At 41.2% G+C, this 19,824-nt stretch overlaps 1 long non-coding RNA gene across 1 annotated transcript in view; it reads left to right on the top strand.

The window, feature by feature from the left end:
• LOC132383247 (uncharacterized) overlaps window positions 1-19,193 on the top strand; it is a 38,927-nt gene extending 19,734 nt beyond the window's left edge. Inside the window, exon 3 of the long non-coding RNA XR_009508587.1 lies at window positions 18,021-19,193. This is a non-coding gene — a long non-coding RNA (uncharacterized LOC132383247). The remainder of the gene's footprint in view (window positions 1-18,020) is intronic.
• The last annotated feature ends 631 nt before the right edge of the window (window positions 19,194-19,824 follow it).

Raw genomic sequence — 19,824 nt, forward strand, 5'->3', positions numbered from 1 at the left:
GGTTCAGAGGCATAATGGTATTTTACAGATTGTTTAAGACATCTTTGACATCTGAAAGTAAGGGGGCAAGATCTAAAGATCCAGTGCCGATTGAGTAAAGTGGAAGGAAAAATAGTACACATTCTGAGAAACAGAGTGGGCCTTCATACTGAGACTTCACTGTCTGATATAAAAGAGACCCTGAATGGTTTTAAAGCATTGGTAAGGAATGTAGGCTTTCCAACTATGGAATGATGATATTTTCTCTCAGCCCCTCATGGTATAAGAGAGTCTTGCTGCTCTTCTGCTAAAAATAACCTATCAGTCTTTGAAACACAATGATTCACAGTATGCAACAATGATCACAGCCTGATCGTACCACAATGCAAACCAGTGGTAGTACAAACAGAATTATTGAGTTAAAATGATTTTCTAGTATTTCTGCTTGTGATGGACATTGTTGTTGACTCTTCTTGAACATATGAACCACTGACCAGGTGACAAAAGACCATAAAACATAGGAGCTGAAATGGGCCACAATTCTGTTCTGTTATTCAATCATGGCTGATTCGTTACCCTTCTCAAACCCATTTTCCTACATTCCCCCTGTAACCTTTGAAAACTGTTACTAATCAAGAACTTAATCAACTTCCACTTTAAATATACCCAATGAATTGGCCTCCACAGCCATCTGTGACGATGAATTCCACAGATTAATCATCTTCTGGCTAAAGAAATTCCTCCTTATCTCTGTTCTGAGATTGTTCCCTCTGGTTCCACTCTCCCATTATAGGGAACATCCTCTCCACATCCACCCTATCTAGGCTTTTCAGTCTTCGATAGGTTTCATCAGGTGCTTTAGAATAGATTCATCTTCTTAAGCAATCAAGGATAATGTATTTTTGCTCCAGTTTTTGTGGATTCTGAGAATGCGTAACCCATACCTCTCAAACACCACTGTAAAGCATGTCTTTTCTGAATAGTTAAGAAGCATTTGATTGTAGCAGGATGCATACATTTAAACACTCCAGAAACTAAACATGATTCAGTACAACACTTCCCTAGTAATTGGATATTAATGGTGTGATTATGCTTTCTCTTAAGAGACCTGGCCTGAATGTAATTTATATCACCTTGGAAATTGCTATTAATCTCAACAAAATTACATAAGTCTGTCCAGCTGCTATTGGATCATTGGATGGAACAGATGTATGATAAAATAGGACATCTGTTACATCTATAACAAAGGAATACATTTCATATTGGCTTATCCTTGTGTTGTCTTCTATTGGTGTCTGGTATTTTAATGTGTTGGTTATATTCAGTTCCAAAGAGCTGTGTTCCCTTCAAAAGTTCATGCTGTCACTGACTGGATTCCTAATGAGGTTTGTCCTCCAATATGTATTTCTCCTCATTGAGACTCAAGCTTTATTTTTATTTATTCTTAATTTAGATTTACAACACAATAACTTCTGGGCAAGTCTTTTGTGCTTAGACCTCTTTGGAAGGTTGTCACATTTAATGTCTTTGCTATTCTCAGCTACTCTCCTGCATTGGTCTTTCTATTTACCTCTGACATGGCCAGCAAAAATAGCCTGATTTCACTGCTGGAAGTTTCCTACTTGGCAGTTTGTACTGGCTGTCCTCTGCTTTGTTATTGCTCAAATTCTGCCAACTTGCTTCAACTGCTGTATGGCATTCATCAACTTAAATAGTCAACATGCATCAATCTCACATCCCAAAATTAAAGATGGGCCTGAATTAATTTCTCTAGTGTCCTTTTCTTCTTCCCTCACTTGTTTCATCTAAGTTGGCCAGTGGATTCTGCCTCTCCACTGGCTTTAGATAGTAAAGTCTTCTTCCAACTCTCTGCTCTTGTCAACTCTGTTGTAATTAAGCAATTCTCTCCATTGAATTCTTCTGCCAAACCCAAATAAAGGATGATGGGTAGTGTCAAAAGGGCATCCATCTATAAAATCTTTCACCACATCATCAACAAATTGTGTTATCAGACTGACACTGCAATATTGATGAGAACCCTGCTTCCAATTGTGTCTAAGATGTAATTGAGGGTGTTGGAACCCAATGGTTTCAGCCTGTCACCATTTTAGTTGCCAACTCCATTCCTATCTGACGGGAGGAAGTTAAAAACAGGTCAGCATTACTGTTCAGCTTTCTAATATGAAAATTTTGAGGATATTGATTTGTAGTTTGGGAGAAATTTCTTCCAGTGGCATGAGAGTCAGTGGTAAGCAAATACAATTTTAAGGCCATTGGAAAAGAGCTAGTGAAGAGTGAGATGCTGTGATCTAGAATGTTCTCCCTGAAGGAGTGACAGAGACAGGTCCAGTTGTAAATCTCAGACTAAGAGGGGAACATCTCATATGCTGTGGGGTAGAGCAGGGGAGCAGTACTACGACAGAAGCTTTTTACAAGGGCAGATACCGGTACAATGAGCCAAGTGGCCTCTGGTGCCTCATGGTTCAATGATATGACCCCAGAAGAATGCCTATCGTGAACTGCGTGTGTGCAGAGGATTCATGCGTTTCATTCTGAATAATGTTCTGCACAGTGAGTTGAGCTGTCGATTGTCAATTATTCTGCCATAGACAACCAGGAGGGGGCAGCTGATAGAGGAGAGGCTGACTGTTTGGGAGGGAGATGGAAGAGGCAAACTGAGAGGTCAGCTGGCTAAGAGGATATACCAGATGAAACAGGGCTTGCAAATGTTTCACCTTCTCAGCCTATTGCCTTCAACTGAAGCAAGTGTGTCAGAGATGGCCAAATGCTAGTGGTTTCTGGACTAAACCAGAAAGTGTTCAACACAGCATTGACCAGCTTGGTTCAAACCATTGTTCTACGGGATGGAAAGATTTCTTCACAAGCCTGATGCTACATCTTGGGGGTATCTCACTCATGACTGCAGAGGACAACAAGTTCTTCAGATATGCTATAGTGCGTGTCCTTCCAGTCTTTCAGTTATAAAAATAGAACACAGAGGAGTACAACACAGGAACAGGCCATTCAGCCCACAATGTTGTGCAGAACCAGCTAAAAAGCAAATCAAAAACACCCAGACACCAATCCCTCCTACCTACACCATGTCCATATCCCTCCATCTTCCTTACATCCATGTGCCTATCCAAATGTCTCTTAAAAGCCTCTAATGTATTTGTGTCTACCACCATACCAGGCAGTACATTCCAGGCACCCACGACTAACCCGTCACATCCCCCTTGAACCTACCCCCTCTCACCTTCAATCAGTTGACGTGCTGATAACAATTTTTCTCTCAGCAGCAGCGGTAAGGAGAGCTTCCAACTGGGCTAGGGCACTTTGGTTGAAACAGAGCTTCAATTGCACTTATTTCCAAAACCTTCCTGGAAAGTGTAGTCAAAACAAATCCTAAAATGTCACAGAGAGTTTGCAGAAAAGAAGCTAAAGCATTGGAAAGGCAGCAAGGTCAAATTAAAAGGTGATAAAAGAAAATGAACAGCACTAACTGCGGTGAGAGAGTAGGCTGTAGACTGCATCTACTGATCTGGATCTAGCAGCCCCTTGTATAATCCATTCTGTTCAGCTTTAGATCTAAGTCGTAAGGCCAGGTGACGCTGCAGCCTGCCTGTGGTTTACATGAAAGACAGGGCTCCATTAGCAATCTGTGAAATCTTGAATATGTTGAAAACATTTAGTTTCAAAACGTAAATTAATCTTTGCCAAATATTATTGCATTTGATGCAAATAGACCTGACACCGATCAGGAGCTATAGTCTGCTCATTTGTGATGGTCTTTTCCAATGGATCCCACAATGGTCCCTAATATGGTCAGTTCACAATGCAATTTTGCAATGATATTTATATATTAATGTTTGCAAAATATGAAACAGATTTGTAGTAACCAACTATATCTGTGATTTAGTGATCTGTGATCTGGTTGAACTCCAGATTTATGTAATTTACATTATAAAATAAACATTTATGAAGTAATCTGAATGTGTGGTCAGATGAAAATTGCTGTAGGATGTATGGGGTTGTGGGTAGGATGGGTATTGAAAGCTAGGTTAGAACTGGGTTTTAAGGAGAATCGAAGGTGCAGAGGTGTTGGAAGCAAACACAGTAGGTAGGGGTTTGAGAGCACAAGAAAATGGGAGCAGGTCAGAAAACAGGTCATCGAGCACCTCAAGCCTGCCCCGTCGTTCAATACGATCCACTCCAGCCCTAAACTCCAATGGGCCAGTTCCACATGGTCCCCTTTCAAAAAATCATCCACTTCCTCATCACCTACCTCTAGTAATCTGGCCTTCAGAACCCTCTGGAGAAGAAAATTCCAGAGATTCAATTCCTTCTGCAAGAAGAATCTTCCACACAACTCGTTTCCAATGGCCACCTCCAGGAACTCGGTCTTAACTCTCTGAAAGGTTCAAACCCCTAACAAAAGCAAATTACATGGTCTGAATTATCTCCACCATGTTCTCCAGATAATTATACCCATTAAAATAATCTATACATAGTATTGCTGTTTCAAATAAGTGATAGTATTAAAAAATCCAAAATAACTCACTGGCAGAATGTGTCACCTTACAAAGGTCACGAACAGAGGCTACAGGTTGCTTGTAATGTGGGGATTAGAGTCACAGAGTCATAGAGTCACAGAGCACAGAAACAGGCCCTTTGGCCCATCTAGTCCATGCCAAACTATAACTCTGCTTACATCCCATCCAACTGCACCTGCACCATAACCCTCCATTCCCCTCCGTACCCCTCCCATCCATGTACTTATCTTAACTTTTCTTAAGTGTTGAAATTGAACCTTATTCCATCCCACACTCTCACCACCCTCTGTGAAGAAGTTCTCCCCACGTTCCTCTTTCACCTTTCACTCTTAACCCATGACCTCTGGTTCTAAACTCACCCAACCTCAGTGGAAAAAGCCTGCTTGCATTTACCCTATCCATTCCCCTTGTAATTGTGTATGCCTCTGTCAAATTTCCCCTCATTCCTCAACATTCCTGGGAGTAACATCTTAACCTATTGATTCCTTGTGTAGAACTACTAAAACTGAAACAACTCTACAAAGGCAGGACAACTGAGTGGTTAGAATTTGACAGCAGTGAAATTATGAAGTATAGAGCCATCAAAATTAGAGGAGAAATGTAAGGAAAACATCGGCTCCATTCCAGGTCCCTCCGGGGCTACGACAAAGGATTAAACAGATACACATGAAGCACATGCTATCTGCCAGCCTGGGAGCTTTCAAACTAAAACTATCCATCCTGCAAATTAATCAATACCTCAAGGAATCAAAACACTGAATATCTATGAAAATCTGTGTTTTCTTTTGCTTTCTTAAGACAGCAGACCGAGCTTTCTTCCAATAAATCCTACTCGTATCCCACCCAATGAAATTCATATCAGTTCACCAAGAAATTCAGCTGAGAGGGTGAGAGTTCCTGTCAAGGACAACCTATGTCCTTCCACACTGATGCAGTTCACAGGCAACTTAACAGATAATTGGAAATGCTTCCAGTAGTGATTCAATATATATTTAGCAGCTAGTGGTGTCACCCGGTGTGGACATGGCCCAGGTGCGGAGTGAGAGACACAGAAGCAGGTCGATAGTTCATAGACTTTAATACGAACAGTGTTAAAGGGAAGAAAACTGTAAACGCTAGGCCAAACAGGTTCATTGACTAAAACTCTCAAACGGAAAACAACACTGCATCTGCAAAGAACAACTAAGAATTAAACAAATACCACCAGTTTTCAGATGTTGTCGCGAAATTTGTTAAATTAGCAGCAGCGTTTCAATGCAATACATAATACAAAAGAAAAAAGAAGTAAAATAAGTAAATATGTAAATCAATTACAGTATATACATTGAATAGATTAAAAATCATGCAGAAACAGAAGTACTGTATATTAAAAAGATGAGGTAGTGTTCATGGGTTCAATGTCCATTTAGGAATCAGATGGCAGAGGGGAAGAAGCTGTTCTTGAATCACTTAATGTGTGCCTTCAGGCTTCTGTATCTCCTGCCTGATGGTAACAGTGAGAAAAGGGCATGCCCTGGGTGCTGGAGGTCCTTAATAATAGACGCTGCCTTTCTGAGACACCACTCCTTGAAGATGTCCTGGTTATTTTGTAGGCTAGTACCTAAAATGGAGCCGACTAAATTTACACGTTCTTGTTGACGTGCCAAATCTCCTCAAACTCCTAATGAAGTATAGTTCCTGTTTTGCCTCCTTTATAGCTGCATTGATATGTTGGGACCAGGTTAAGTCTTCAGAGATCTTGACACCCAGGAACTTGAAGCTGCTCACTCTCTCCACTTCAATCCCTCTATGAGGATTGGTGTGTGTTCCCTTGTCTTACCCTTCCTGAAGTCCACAATCAGCTCATTTCTCTTACTGATATTGAGTGCAAGGCCGTTGCTTCCACACCACTCCACTAGTTAGTATATCTTGCTCCTGTATGCTCTGTCATCTCCATCCAAAGATGTCAGCCATTGAAAATATGGAGAGGCCCCAAAACAAGGAAGAGGTGGTGACTTAACAGGATGAAGTCATCCTTCAACTTTCTACTATAACAGCACCACTTAGGTCACTGCTTGAGCAGTGAAATGAGTGGATTTGGTCTCATAAGCAAGAAAAGTGTTTCCAGAGGCTGAAAAGAATCCCAAACGAAGAGCCCATGTTGGAGTTTTACGATCTGGAAAGGCGTACTAGGAGCTCAGCTGATACATCCTGGTACGGCCTTGGAGCAGTACTACTGCAGCAGCATGATGACACATGCCAACCTGTGGCCTGTGCATCAAGGGCTTTAACAAGTGTGAAGTCAGCTATGCACAAATAAAGAAAGAGCTTCTCGCCAGCAAGCATGCATGCAAAAGGTTCCATCATTACATCTATGGACAATCTTTCGAAGTGGAGACAGACCATAGCCCACTGGTCTGAACTATGTCCATGCCGCTGAGTGACTGTCCCATGAGGATATTGCACATGTGGATAAGGCTGCAGAAGTATGGCATGAAGATCATCTACACACTGGGAAAATGTATGTTTGCTGCTGATGCGCTGCCTTGAGCACTCAAGAAAGAAAAGATTGACTAAGAGATTAATGCTGATATACAGGCCCCTGTTGACAAGATAGTTATTGCTGATCTGATTTTCCTCTCAGCCTCAATCTCCTGCCATCTCCCTGTATCCCTTTATGCTCTGGCTAATCAAGAATCTATCAACCTCTGCCTTAAATATACATAAACACTCGGCCTCCACAGCTGCCTGTGGCAAAGAATTCCACAGATGCACCACTATCTGGATAAAGAAATTCCTCCCCATCTCCATTCTAGAAGGATGCCCCTCTATTCTGAGATGGAATCCTTTGGTCTTAGATTTTTCCACCACAGGAAACATCCTCTCCACATCCACTCTCTCAAGGCCTTTTACCATTGGAAAGGTTTCAGTCAGGTCACGCCTCATTCTTCTGAACTCTAGTGAGTACAGGCCCAGAGCCATCAAATGTTCTTCATATGACAAGCCATTCAATCCTGGAATCATTTTCATGAACCTCCTTTGAACCCTCTCTAGTGTCAGCACATCCTTTGTAAGAGGCCCAAAACTGCTCACAATATGCCAATTGATGCCTTGCCAGTGCTTTATAAAGTCTCAACATTATAAGTTTGTTGTTATATTCTAGTCCTCTTGAAATGATTGCCTACATTGCATTTTCCTTCCTCACCAGTGAATCACCTTGCAAAATAACGTTTAGAGAACCCTGCACAAGGACTCTCAATTTCCTTTTGTATTTTCTTTCCATTTAGAAAATAGTTAACCTATTCATTTCTTCTACTAAATTGCATGACCATACCACTTCCCGACATTGTATTCAATGTGCCATTTCTTTGCACATTCTCCTAATCTAAGTCTTAATGTAGCCTCTCTACTTCCTCAAAACTACCTGTCCCTCCAGGTATCTTCATATCATCTATAAACTATTCAACAAAACCATCAGTTCCATTATCCGAATCATTGACATAAAACATAAAAAGAATTGGTCCCAACATAGACCCCTGTGGAACATCACTAGTCATTGGCAGCCAACCAGAAAAAACTCCCTTTATTCCTTATTCTTTATTCTTTGTCTCCTTTCAGTCAGCAACTGTTTTATTCATGCTAGAATCTTTTCTGTAATACCATGGACTTGTAGCTTGTTAAGTAGCCTCATGTTAGATTTACTAGAATGTTACCTGGATTTCATCACCTAAGTTACAGAGAAAGGTTGAACAAGTTAGGTCTTTATTTTTTGGAGCGTAGAAGGTTGAGAGGGAGCTTGATAGAAGTACTTATATTATGAGGGGGATAGATAGATTGACGTGGATAGGCTTTTTCCATTGAGAGTAGGGGAGATTCAAACAAGAGGACATGAGTTGAGAGTTAAGCAGCAAAAGTTTAGGGGTAACACGAGGGGGAACTTCTTTATTCAGAGAGTGATAGCTGTGTGGAATGAGCTTCCAGTAGAAGTGGTAGAGGCAGGTTCAATTTTGTCATTAAAAAAAAATTGGATAGGTATATGGACAGGAAAGGAATGCAGGATTTATGGGCTAAAAGCAGGTCAGTGGGACTAGGTGAGAGTAAGCGTTCAGCATGGACTAGAAGAGCCGAGATGGCCTGTTTTGGTGCTGTGATTGTTATATGGTTATATGTGTGGCAGCTTTTCAAAGGATTTCTGAAATTCCAAGTCTCCTTTGTCTATCCTTTGTTATTTCTTTAAAGAATCCCAACAGATTTGTCAGGCAAGATTTTCCCTTGAGGAATCCATGCTGACTATGGCCTATTTTATCTTGTGCCTCCAAGTACCCTGAGACCTCATCCTTAAAATTCAGCTCCAACATTTTCCCAACCACTGAGATCAGTCTAACAGGCCTATAGTTTCCATTCTTCTGCTTCTCTCCCTTCTTGAAGAGTGGAGTGACACTTGCAATTTTCCAGCTTTCCAGAACTGATCCAGAATCTGGTGATTCTTGAAAGATCATCACTAATGCTTCCACAATCCCTTCAGCCTGGGGTATTCACCATCTGGTCCAGGTGTCTTATCTACTTTGAGACCTTTTCTCCAGTAATGGTAACTTCACACACTTCATGTCCCCTGGAACTTCCACCATACTGCTAGTGTCTTCCACAGTGAAGTCTGATGTAAAATACTGATTCAGTTTGTCTGCCATTTGCTTGTCCCCCATTACCACCTCTCCAGAATCGCTTTCAAATGGTCCGATATCCACTCTTGCCTCTCTTTTACACTTAATGTATCTGAAGAAACTTTTAGTATCTTGTTTAATATTATTAGCTAGCTTACCTTTGCATTCCATCTGTACCTACTTAATGACTTTTTTAAATTGTATTCCGTTATTTTTAAAAGCTTCCCAATTCTTCAACTTTCCACAGATTTTTGCTCTATTGTATGGTGTCTCTTTGGCTTTTATGTTGGCTTTGACTTCTCTTGTGAGCCATGGTTGTGTCATCTTACCTTTAAAATACTTCTTCCTCTTTGGGATGTATATATCCTGTGCCTTCTAAATTGCTTCCAGAATTCCAGCCATCGCTGCTGTGTCGTCGTCACTGCTAGTGTTTTTTTCCAATCAATTCTGGCCAACTCCTCTCTCATGCCTCTGTAATTCCCTTTACTCCACTGTAATACTGATACATCTGACTTCTGTTTCCCCTGAAGGAACAGAGAAGATTAGGAAAACAGCAGGGATGAGATGAAACAATGAGAGTACTCAGAGGCATTACAGAAAGGATGGCCAGCATGGAAAGGATGACTGTCCAATGTGTATTCAGCAAGCAGAGCTCACCTGTCAGTAGTGGAAGATATGATTTTCAAAGGAAACGTGTTTATGATTCCAGTGTCGCCCGTGCAAGGAAATGCTTCAGAAGACATACCAAAGGCATCTTGGTGAGGAAAAGATTAAATGTAGAGCTCAGGAAATGATGTATTCTCCAAGAAATTTACAGAGTTCTGTAAATTAAAATATTCTAGCTATAAACCCACGCTAAGTTTGTCTTGATTAAGTAAAAACATACTACCCAAGAGTTGAAACGGATGTCCGGAAGTCGAGGCCCACTGGCCAGAGCTAAGCTTCTGAATCTCTGCAGGCCCGAGCCTGAGTCTGCTGGAGGCTGGAGGCCGAAGAAGATGTCCGTTCCTGGTATCAAAGAACTGTGTTGGTTGATAATGCAAATGACACATTTCACTGCATGTTTTGATTTACATATGATAAATAAACTTGAATCTTGAATCTTAATTAAGCAGCCATTGGTCTCTTTGCATCTCATCAGATTTCCTGGTACTGTACAAATGTATGGACACTTCACACTCCTTCAGAAGGTTTTATGTGGCGGTGAAGGATTTGGTGGACCATAGACAACAATGAGTATTGTAAGGGCAATGATCAGTAAAGAGATGCTGAGGGTGTAGGAGGATGTTGTTATCAGTGATCAGGATGAAGATGAAGATGATGATTATGATGATACTGATACTCAAAGAATGATGTTGAGGTTGGTAATGGTGATCCTTGCAAAATACTATGCAAAAGTGTGAGGCACATATATATAGCCAGGGTGCCTTAGCCTCTTGCACAGTACTGTATTTGTCAACATGGAGCGGAGAGCAAGATTGTAAATCTGGCGGGAGTAAAGGATGTTGGGAATGGTGCGGTTGGAGCACTGTGGGAGAGGTAGATGGCAGAGAAAAGGTGCCGGGGCGGGGGGATAGTGTGGGTGCAGACAATGGACAAGGTCATTTGACTCAAAACAACTGGTTTATTGATCATTACAGAATGTCCCTCTGCTGCTTCCTGCTCCCTCCCCTCTCCCTTCCCCTTTTCCCAACCATGATCCCCTCTCCTTGCCACCTCCCATTATCAGAATCATTCACGTATTTCATGAAATTTATTTCTTTTGTGGCAGCTTACAGTGCAATACATAAAATTACTACAGTACTGCACAAAATCCTTAGGCACTCTAGCTAAATAACTGTGCCTAAGACTTTTGCATATTTTTGGCATCCATTTATTTCTCTGCTTCACACTCCTATTACTATCTCATTCCTGAGATATTTTGACTTTATTTTTGATTTATTTCATTTAGATGTATAACATAGTAACAGCCCTTCTGCCCAACGAGTCTGAACCAAACCAATTTCACTCCTGACCAATTAACCTACTAATCCATATGACTTTGAAATGTGGGAGGGAACCAAAACACCCAGAGAAAACCCATGCTGTCACAGGTAGAATGTCCAAACTCTTTACAGGCAGCAGTGGGAATTGAACCCAGGTCGCTGACGCTGTAATTGCATGATGCTTACTTGTACGCTACAGTTCTGTCTGAATTGGTATCTGGAAGGGGAAGATAAAGTCATAGAAAACCAGGAGAATAGGGAATAGATGATAGCCTAGCCATTCTCTTTAAAGGTAATACTATCCTCAAAGATAAGGACAGCTATAGGCAGCAGAGTGGTATAAGGGTTAGCAAAACGCTTTACAGTACTGGCAACCTGGGTTCTATTCCTGCTGCTGCTTGTAAGGAGTTTGTACATTTTCTGCATGACTGTGTGGGTTTCTTCCCACATTCTATAGACATCCCAGTTGGTAGATTAATTGCTGATTGTGTATTGTCCTGTGACTAGGCTAGGATTAAGTTGGGAGATTGCTGGGAGGTGTAGCTGAAAGGGCCGGAAAGGCCTACTCCATGCTGTATCTCAATAAAATAAAAAAGAAGGCATCTCTTCACTCTGCGTGGCATGCTCTGATGGTGATCTGGCTACATATCTCCCTAGCTGTGTGATGTGTTAGTTTTACTGATCCTACACTGAGCATCTGTTTCCTTAGCATCTGGGCTGCCATGTCATGACCAGTGTTTTCCAAAGAATTCACCTGAGTAGGGCACATCAAATAACTACCATTCAAGACTTTTGTTCAGAAGCACAAAAAGGTGGTGCTCCATATAAATCAGTGTAGTTGATCTTTTAGATATTTGACTGTAAATCTTTCTAACACTTCACTGTCTTGCCCAAGTGCTTAGAGTTCTTTCTGAATGTTTTCATGTAGCAACTTTATACATATGTGCTACCTCCATGCACATTCTTACAAATATTGGGCATGGCCAAGACTTATAATCCTTGAGAAAACAGTGGTCAGATATGTTCTTTGTCTCACTACAGTTGAGTGGTGAAATGTTTTTATGCCAGAAACTCCAGGATTAAGGCTTTGTGATGAAGAAGGACAGGTGATATACTTGGATGGAAACAGAATGGAAACTAATGGCCTTCCCATCCACTGTTTTTGTGAGTAGAGGCTTCAGGTTAGGAAGGATGTCAAGGAAGTTACCTCAGTGCAAGATGCAGTCACTAAATACATGAATTGCAGGAGATGCTGGCCAATGGAAAGAGTGTTTAGTGTGGTGAATAGGGCTATGATCATGCTTTGGCCTGCATGGTATCAAACTTCTTGAGAGTTGCCAGAGAGTTGAGAAGCCAGCTCTGCTTAATAATGTAATGGTTTTAGTGTGTCATGAGTGGACTTATTTCCAGCTGTGGCAGCTACAGTATCTCTGCAGTGTAATAAAATGCCAGATGAATGGCATGCTATAGACATAACAAAGTGATCTCACCACAGCTATCAAATCGAAGTTCCACATTCCTCAACATTGAGTTGTGAATGATGCCAGACACTTAAGCAGCTAGCAAGAGCAGAATTATCCAAGTACATCACCATCCTTAATCATGGTACAACTCAGCAGGTGAGTGCTAAAAACAAGGCTGAAGCATTTGGAACAAGTTCAGATGGAAGAGGGGGCACGTTATGGTTATTTATGGTCGCTTAATTTCTGTGGTCTATTTTTGAGGTTCAGGCATTAAAGTTAATCAACAAATCTATTTTGATCCTCACATCAACCTTCTAACTTGCATCAACCAAATTCATTTATTCCCTGACAAATGCAGGTGATGACTAATCAATTATTTTCACTTATATAATCACTGTATGCTCTAATTTAAAATCACAGCTTTCAGTTTAGAGTCATAGAGTCTTGGAGCACTACAGTACAGAAACAGGCCCCTCAACCCACCTAGTCCATGCCAAACTGTTATACTGCCTAGTCCCATTAACCTGTACCTGGACCATAGCCTTCCACCCCACCTCCCATCCATGTAATTATTCAAATTTTTCTTAAGTGCTGAAATGAAACCCACATCCACCAATTCTCACTGGCAGCTCATTCCACATCCACACCAACCTCTAACTGAAGAAGTTCCCCTCATGTTTCCCTTAAACATTTCACCTTTCACCCTTAATCCATGACCTCTAGTTGTAGTTTCACCCAACCTCAATGGAAACCCCATTTACCAACCCCAATCAAAACCCCTCATAATTTTGTACACCTCTATCAAATTTACCCTTGTTCTCTTACACTCCAGGGTAAATAAAGTCCAAAGGTATATAAGCTTTCCTAATAATTCAGGTCTTCATGCCCTGGCAAAGTCCTTGTAATTTTCTCTATTCCCTTTAAATTTTGTCGATATCTTTATTAATAGCTTTCAAAATTTTTAATTACTAGATACATCTAGCACCCTTAAAATGAAACATAACATCTTGGCTTATTTTAATGACATCTGCCTCCAATAAATTGCTTCAATCATTTTTCCTTTTGTCAGTGTATTATAATTTGGCCCTTTTTGATGTAATCACACATGGAAAATACAGACTGACAACAACTGGCAAGAGTAATACTCTACTGTCAGCAGTTAGTCAATATATAACATTAGTATCTATCAGAAATAAGTTTCAAAGTGTTTATATTTTTCTACACTGTTCCTTTAGACTGTGGCCCTTTTGGTTTTGGATGTGTTACAGCTTTGTGCCCTGAAATGACCTGGTAAACACATTTTATCAGGAGCTGTTACTTCTAAGAGAGTATTACGCAGTAAGTGACGGAATCTTAGTAAATCAGAGTTTCTTATTCTCTTTCATGACAGCTGCTTTCAGTGCCACCCCAACTTCAACAAATGCTTCCACTTATGCTTTCTTTTTATTTCAGTCAGCCTTGTAATCGCTTCTTCAAAAATTTTGAGTATCTTTAACTATTTTAGTCTACCTCAAATACATCCATTCTAGTGCTTTTGATAAGAGCCAGAATAAGATTTCCACACAGCTGGAACTATTACCACCCACAGATTTCCTAAAGTTGTGTACCAATAATGAGAATGTGTTTCACATGGACTGTTCATTGAAAACGGTCGCTTTGTTCATGTCCTGTACTTTGAAAGTGAACCCATGGCAGGGAAGCTGGCTAAACCTTGAAGTCAGAGTTTACCAGTTACTTCTAAGAAGAAAACACTTATGTTTGCCCAGAATAATAGTTAATGCCTAGCATTTGCTGATGTGAAATTTAACAAACAGATGTTGTCGACAACTTTTAGTACAAAGTACAGCCATATTCATTCTACAGTGTGTTTTGCTCTACGTGTTAATTTTACTAATTAAAATATTCAATATATCAAAATAAATGACCATTATTACACTTATGCTGCTTCTCAGGGAAAGCCTACTTTATTGTTAAGTAACAACTTGTAAATTATAGATTCAGGCAAGTAAGGGAACATATTAGACAGCGTGCTTTCAGTTGTAATCTGCCATCTGATCTGTCTATTATCAGTGTGATCCTGAATTTCTGTCAAAGCACTGCAATTAGGTTGTTTGTTCTATTTTGCCATAGCAAAGAGTTTATTAGTTATGTCCTAGTGTTTTAACTGTGAGGAAACGTGTCAAAAACTGGACACCTAAATGAATAAATAAATTAATGAATAAATTCAGAGCAGACAAATCCCCAGGTCCTGACAAGATACTCCCTCGGACCCTGTGGGAGGCAGGTGTAGAAACTGTAGGAGCCCTAGCAGAAATATTGAAAACATTCTTAGCCATGGGTGAGTTGCTGGAGGAGTGGAGGATAGCTAATATTCTTCCATTGTTCAAGACTGCATGAATAAGCCAGGAAATTATAGGCTGGTGAGCCTGACACCAGTACTGGGGAAGTTATTCTACAGGTATTTTAAGGGACCAGATATATAAGTATTTTGGTAGACAAGGATAATCAACATGACTATGTGTGTGCTAGGTCATGTCTAACCAATCTTATAGTTTTTTTGAGAAAGTTATCAGGAAAATTGATGAAGGCAAGGCAGTGGATGTTGTCTACATGGACTTTAGAAAGGCCATTGTCAAGGCCCCACATGGGAGGCTGGTCAAGAACTTTCAGTCATTTGGCATTCAAGATGAGGTAGTAAATTGGATTAGATGACAGCTTTGTACCTGGATGGAAGGGGTATGGAGGGCCATGATCTTGGGCAGATCAATGGGACTAGGAATATTAATGGTGTGGCATAAACTTGAAAGGCTGAATGGCATGTTTCTGTGCTGTAGGCTCTTTACTCGGACCCTTTTGCAGTTGACCCATTTGGAAGAGGTGGAGGCAAACATCTGTTTCATACAGAAGGGCTGCTTCGAGCCCTGGATGGTGTGGAGGATGGATATTGGACATGTAATAGACTTCCTGGTTGTAGTGGAAAGTTCTGGGGATGGAGTGGCGATGGGATGAGAGGGTCAGAAAGAGAGTGGTCCTTGGAGAAAGAAGAAAGGAGGGTTGAGGGGGAGAGGGTTTGAGGGGAAAATGTGATGGCTTGAGGGATCACCTTTGAACTGGCAAAATTGGGGGAGGCTGTTGTGTTTGATGCAGAGGTTGGTTATATGGCACGTGAGCAGCTAGAAACTTCTATTCATTTCTGGTGAGGTTGGGGGAGGGTGTGGTGAGAGTAGTCATATGAGAAATGGAGGATATGCATGCGAGAGCTCCATTGACTATGGTAGAGGGTGAAGTCACATTTTGGGAAGAAGGAGGGCACTTCACAAGTCCTCTAGAGGAGAAGGCTTCAGCTTGAGAACAGATGTGGAGGGGATAGAGAAACTGAGAAAAAAGAATGGCATTCTTATAGGAGTTAGGGTGGGACGAGGTATAGTTGAGTTGATTGTGGAATTGGTGGATTATAGAAAGTGGTTTCTTTCACCTTTCTTTACCTTAATTTCTTCAGCTCTTCCTTGAATGTGACAATGCAAGTAATTCTGATATTATTACCTTTGAATGTCTTGATGCAACAATAGCGTTCACACTCTGACCAGAAGGTCATGAGGTCTCGTCTTGCTCAGATAGCTGAACACATAAAGTGGCACTAGTATATGGCAAGAATAAAAAAATACCCAAGGTGCTCTTTGCTGTGTTGGAGATCCCACCACACCATCTGAAATGGAGCAGGGAAGCTGCCCTGCCAATTGTTCTAATCATTTTTTATCCTATCAATATCAATCAGGTGATCATTATCTGATTATTCTGGTGAACCTCAACACTGAACTAATCACTGAAAACAACCTGTGGACTCAATTTCCGGAACTCCACAACTCATGTTCTCCATCTACACGTATTTATTTATCTATCAATCTTTTTTGCATTTGCACATTGGCTGCTTCTAGGCCTTTGTTTGTGTGCAGATTTTCCTTGATTTTATTCTATTTCTCTGTTCTACTGTTCTATTGTGTTGGCGCGTGGCCTAGTGGGCAAGGCATCAGACTAGTAACCTGGTCACTGGTTTGAGCCTCAGCTGAGGCAGAGTGTTTGTGTCCTTGAGCAAGGCACTTAACAACACATTGCTCTGAGACGACACCGGTGCCAAGCTGCTCGGGTCCTAGTGCCCTTCCCTTGGACAACATCGGTGGCGTGGAGAGGGGAAGGCCTGCAGCTTGGGCAACTGCCGGTCTCCCATACAACCTTGCCCAGGCCTGTGCCCTGGAGACACCAGGCGCAGATCCATGGTCTCTTGAGACCGACGGATGCCACCACCACTGTGAATACCTGCAAAGAACGAATCTCAGGGTAGAACTTTGAACGTTGAAATCCTCCTGTGTAAAAATTTTCCGAGTATTCTCCGCAGGATTGTGATCAAGTTATGATCAAGAAATGGTTTTTTTTTTGAAGACAAGACACTGGGAACCCTGAGCAAGTTGTATTTCCATCTGCTGCACGTTCTAAGTACCTTCCAGGCAATTTATTTTATAGGTTTAAGAGGATGATGTGAAAGAAATTTTCGTGAGTTGCTGCATTGTTTTTTGTAGGTGGCATAGAATATAGTCCTGATGTATGCTGGTGAATGATGGAATGAATCTTTAAGATGGTGAATGGGATGGGTTAATACAGAGCTTTGACTGATCCTAGGTCATGTTTGTTTCTTTAATGTCAGAACAGCACCAACCGAGCAAGGGAACAACATTCCATCCTAAACCCAACTTGTAATTTGCAGATATGGGGAGTCAAATGGTGACTGAAGTACCAGAGGCTCCCCATAATCTTACTTGTTCCTATATTATTATTGAAAAAAATTATTTAGAGATACAGCATGGTATCTCTGTTTAGAGATGTGCCCAATTACACCCATGTGATGAATTAAGCAACTAACCCGTATGTCTTTGAATTGTGGGAGGAAACCAGAACACCTGGAGGAAACCCACAAGGCCATTGAAAGAATGTACAAGCTCCTTACACACAGCAGTGAAATTGAACCTGGATCACTGGTGCTGTAATCGTATCAGACTGACCACTATGCTACCATGTCACCCATACATATGAGCATGATAATGCTGGTGGACCTTTAATGACCACAGAGCCATTAAAGGTTCACCAATCTCTTTTGGGAAATGGGCACTGCCTGACATTTATGTAGTACAAGTGCTAATTGCCAATTTTCTGGCCATGCTTGAACATTTTTTAGGCCTTGCTGTACACAGTTATGGACTAAACAATTGTCAGAAGAGCTCTAGTGTCATGGAGTACTCCTGCATAGAAGCAAGCCTTTGGCTCATTGGCTGTATCAAGGGCCCATTTTAGTATTAATTTTACCCTAACCTATCTTATTCTTTCTGCATTTCCATTATCCCTCCACAGATTCTACAACTGGGGACAATCTGCATGGACAATTAACCCACATTTTTTTGGGACATGGAAGGAAAATGCAGCACCTGGACTAACTCACTCAGTCACTGGAAGAACGTGCAAACTCTACATAGACAGCACCCAAGGTCAGGATTGAACCTGTATCGCTGGAGTTGTGAGACAGCATCTGTATTTGCTATTCCACTGGGCTGCCTATTGTGATAAATCTGAACATCATGCAGTCATTGCTCTTCAAGCAAGATGATCATCTTTGATACACTTAACCTTGCCTATTGTAATGAAACAATAGAATGGAATGCTTTGATGGGCGGTTTCAGAGGCCAGTCAGAATCAGCTACGTTACAGGCCAGAGGGGGTGATACTGGAATCAGAATCAGAATCAAGTTTATTATCGCTGCCTTATTTGTCAGGAAATTTGGTGCTTTTCAGCAGCAGTACAGTGCAAAAACATAAAATTACTATAAATTACAAAATTGGTACCATAATTGATACTGCTGTGTTACTACAGGTTTAGTTAAAAACTTTCAGTTGTAGATATGGGCATAGAAATAGCAGATGGAGTTTAGCCCAGAAAATTGTGAGGTGTTCCACCATGATAGGGCAATGCGAGGAGACAGCACACTGTTAAGGGCAAAATCCGTAACAGTGTTGCTGAGCAGAGAGATCTTGGGATCCAAGTTTACAGCTCCTTGAAAGTGGCTACACAGGTCGATAAGGTGGTTAAGAAAGTTAATGGAATGCTTGCTTTTATTTGTCCAGGCATTGATTTCAAAAGGCAAGGGTTATGTTGCAACTTTATAAGATTCTGGTTAGGACACATCTGGGGTATTGCATACAGTTGTGGTTGCCCAAGGCTTTGGAGGGGGTGCAGAAGAGGTTTACCAGGATGCCGCCTGGACTAGAGGGTGTGTGCTATCATCAGAGGATGGATAAACTTGGGCTGTTTTCTCTGGAGCGCCGGAGTCCGAGGGGAGATGGGATAGAGGTTTACAAGATTATAAGAGACAAAGAGAGAGTGGACAGAGGGTATCTGTTTTCCAGGGTTGAAATGTCTCATAAAAAGGGCATGCTTTGAAAGTGAGAGGGGTAGGTTCAAGGGGGATGTGGGGGGTAAGTATTTTACTCAGAGAATCGAGGATGCCTGGAATGCGCTGCCTGGTATGGTGGTAGAGGCAAATACATCAGAGGCTTTTAATAGACATTTGGATAGACAGATGGATGTGAGGAAGATGGAGGGACATGGACATGGTGTAGATAGAAGGGATTAGAGTTCGGGTGTCTTTAATTTGCTTTTTAGCTGGTTTGGCACAATGCTGTGGGCCGAATGGTCTGCTGCTGTGCGGAACTGCTTCAGTTCTATTTCTGTTTCTCACCCCCGTTGCCATGGGTGGAATTTGAATTCATGTTTTGGTGCCATTAGTCCAAACTTCGGGATCACTACAAGATAGCTCACTTTGGGCTTATTAAAAACGTTTAGCTCCTTTACATCCATCAAGCTATCAGAGTTGCTGCAAGGCATAAGACAAATTGCAAAGGTTTTATCACCAACAGTGTGTACATGTAAGTATTATATTATAGTGGGAGGGCTGGAAGGGTGGGGTGTGTTGAGTTCTACTACACTGAGGCCTTAATTTGGGCATCATAAACTGGTTACTTTATGTGTTTAGCTGTTTCAGGATCAGGGCTGGTGAATATTGGAATGAATGAAACTTCTTTTTTAGTTCATTGAAGGAATAACAGACCCAACATATATTCCAAGAAACTTTGTTTTATTTAGTGAACGAGTGATCATGGT

Source organism: Hypanus sabinus, chromosome 1 (genome assembly GCF_030144855.1).
Source record: "Hypanus sabinus isolate sHypSab1 chromosome 1, sHypSab1.hap1, whole genome shotgun sequence".
Taxonomy (NCBI): Eukaryota; Metazoa; Chordata; class Chondrichthyes; order Myliobatiformes; family Dasyatidae; genus Hypanus; species Hypanus sabinus.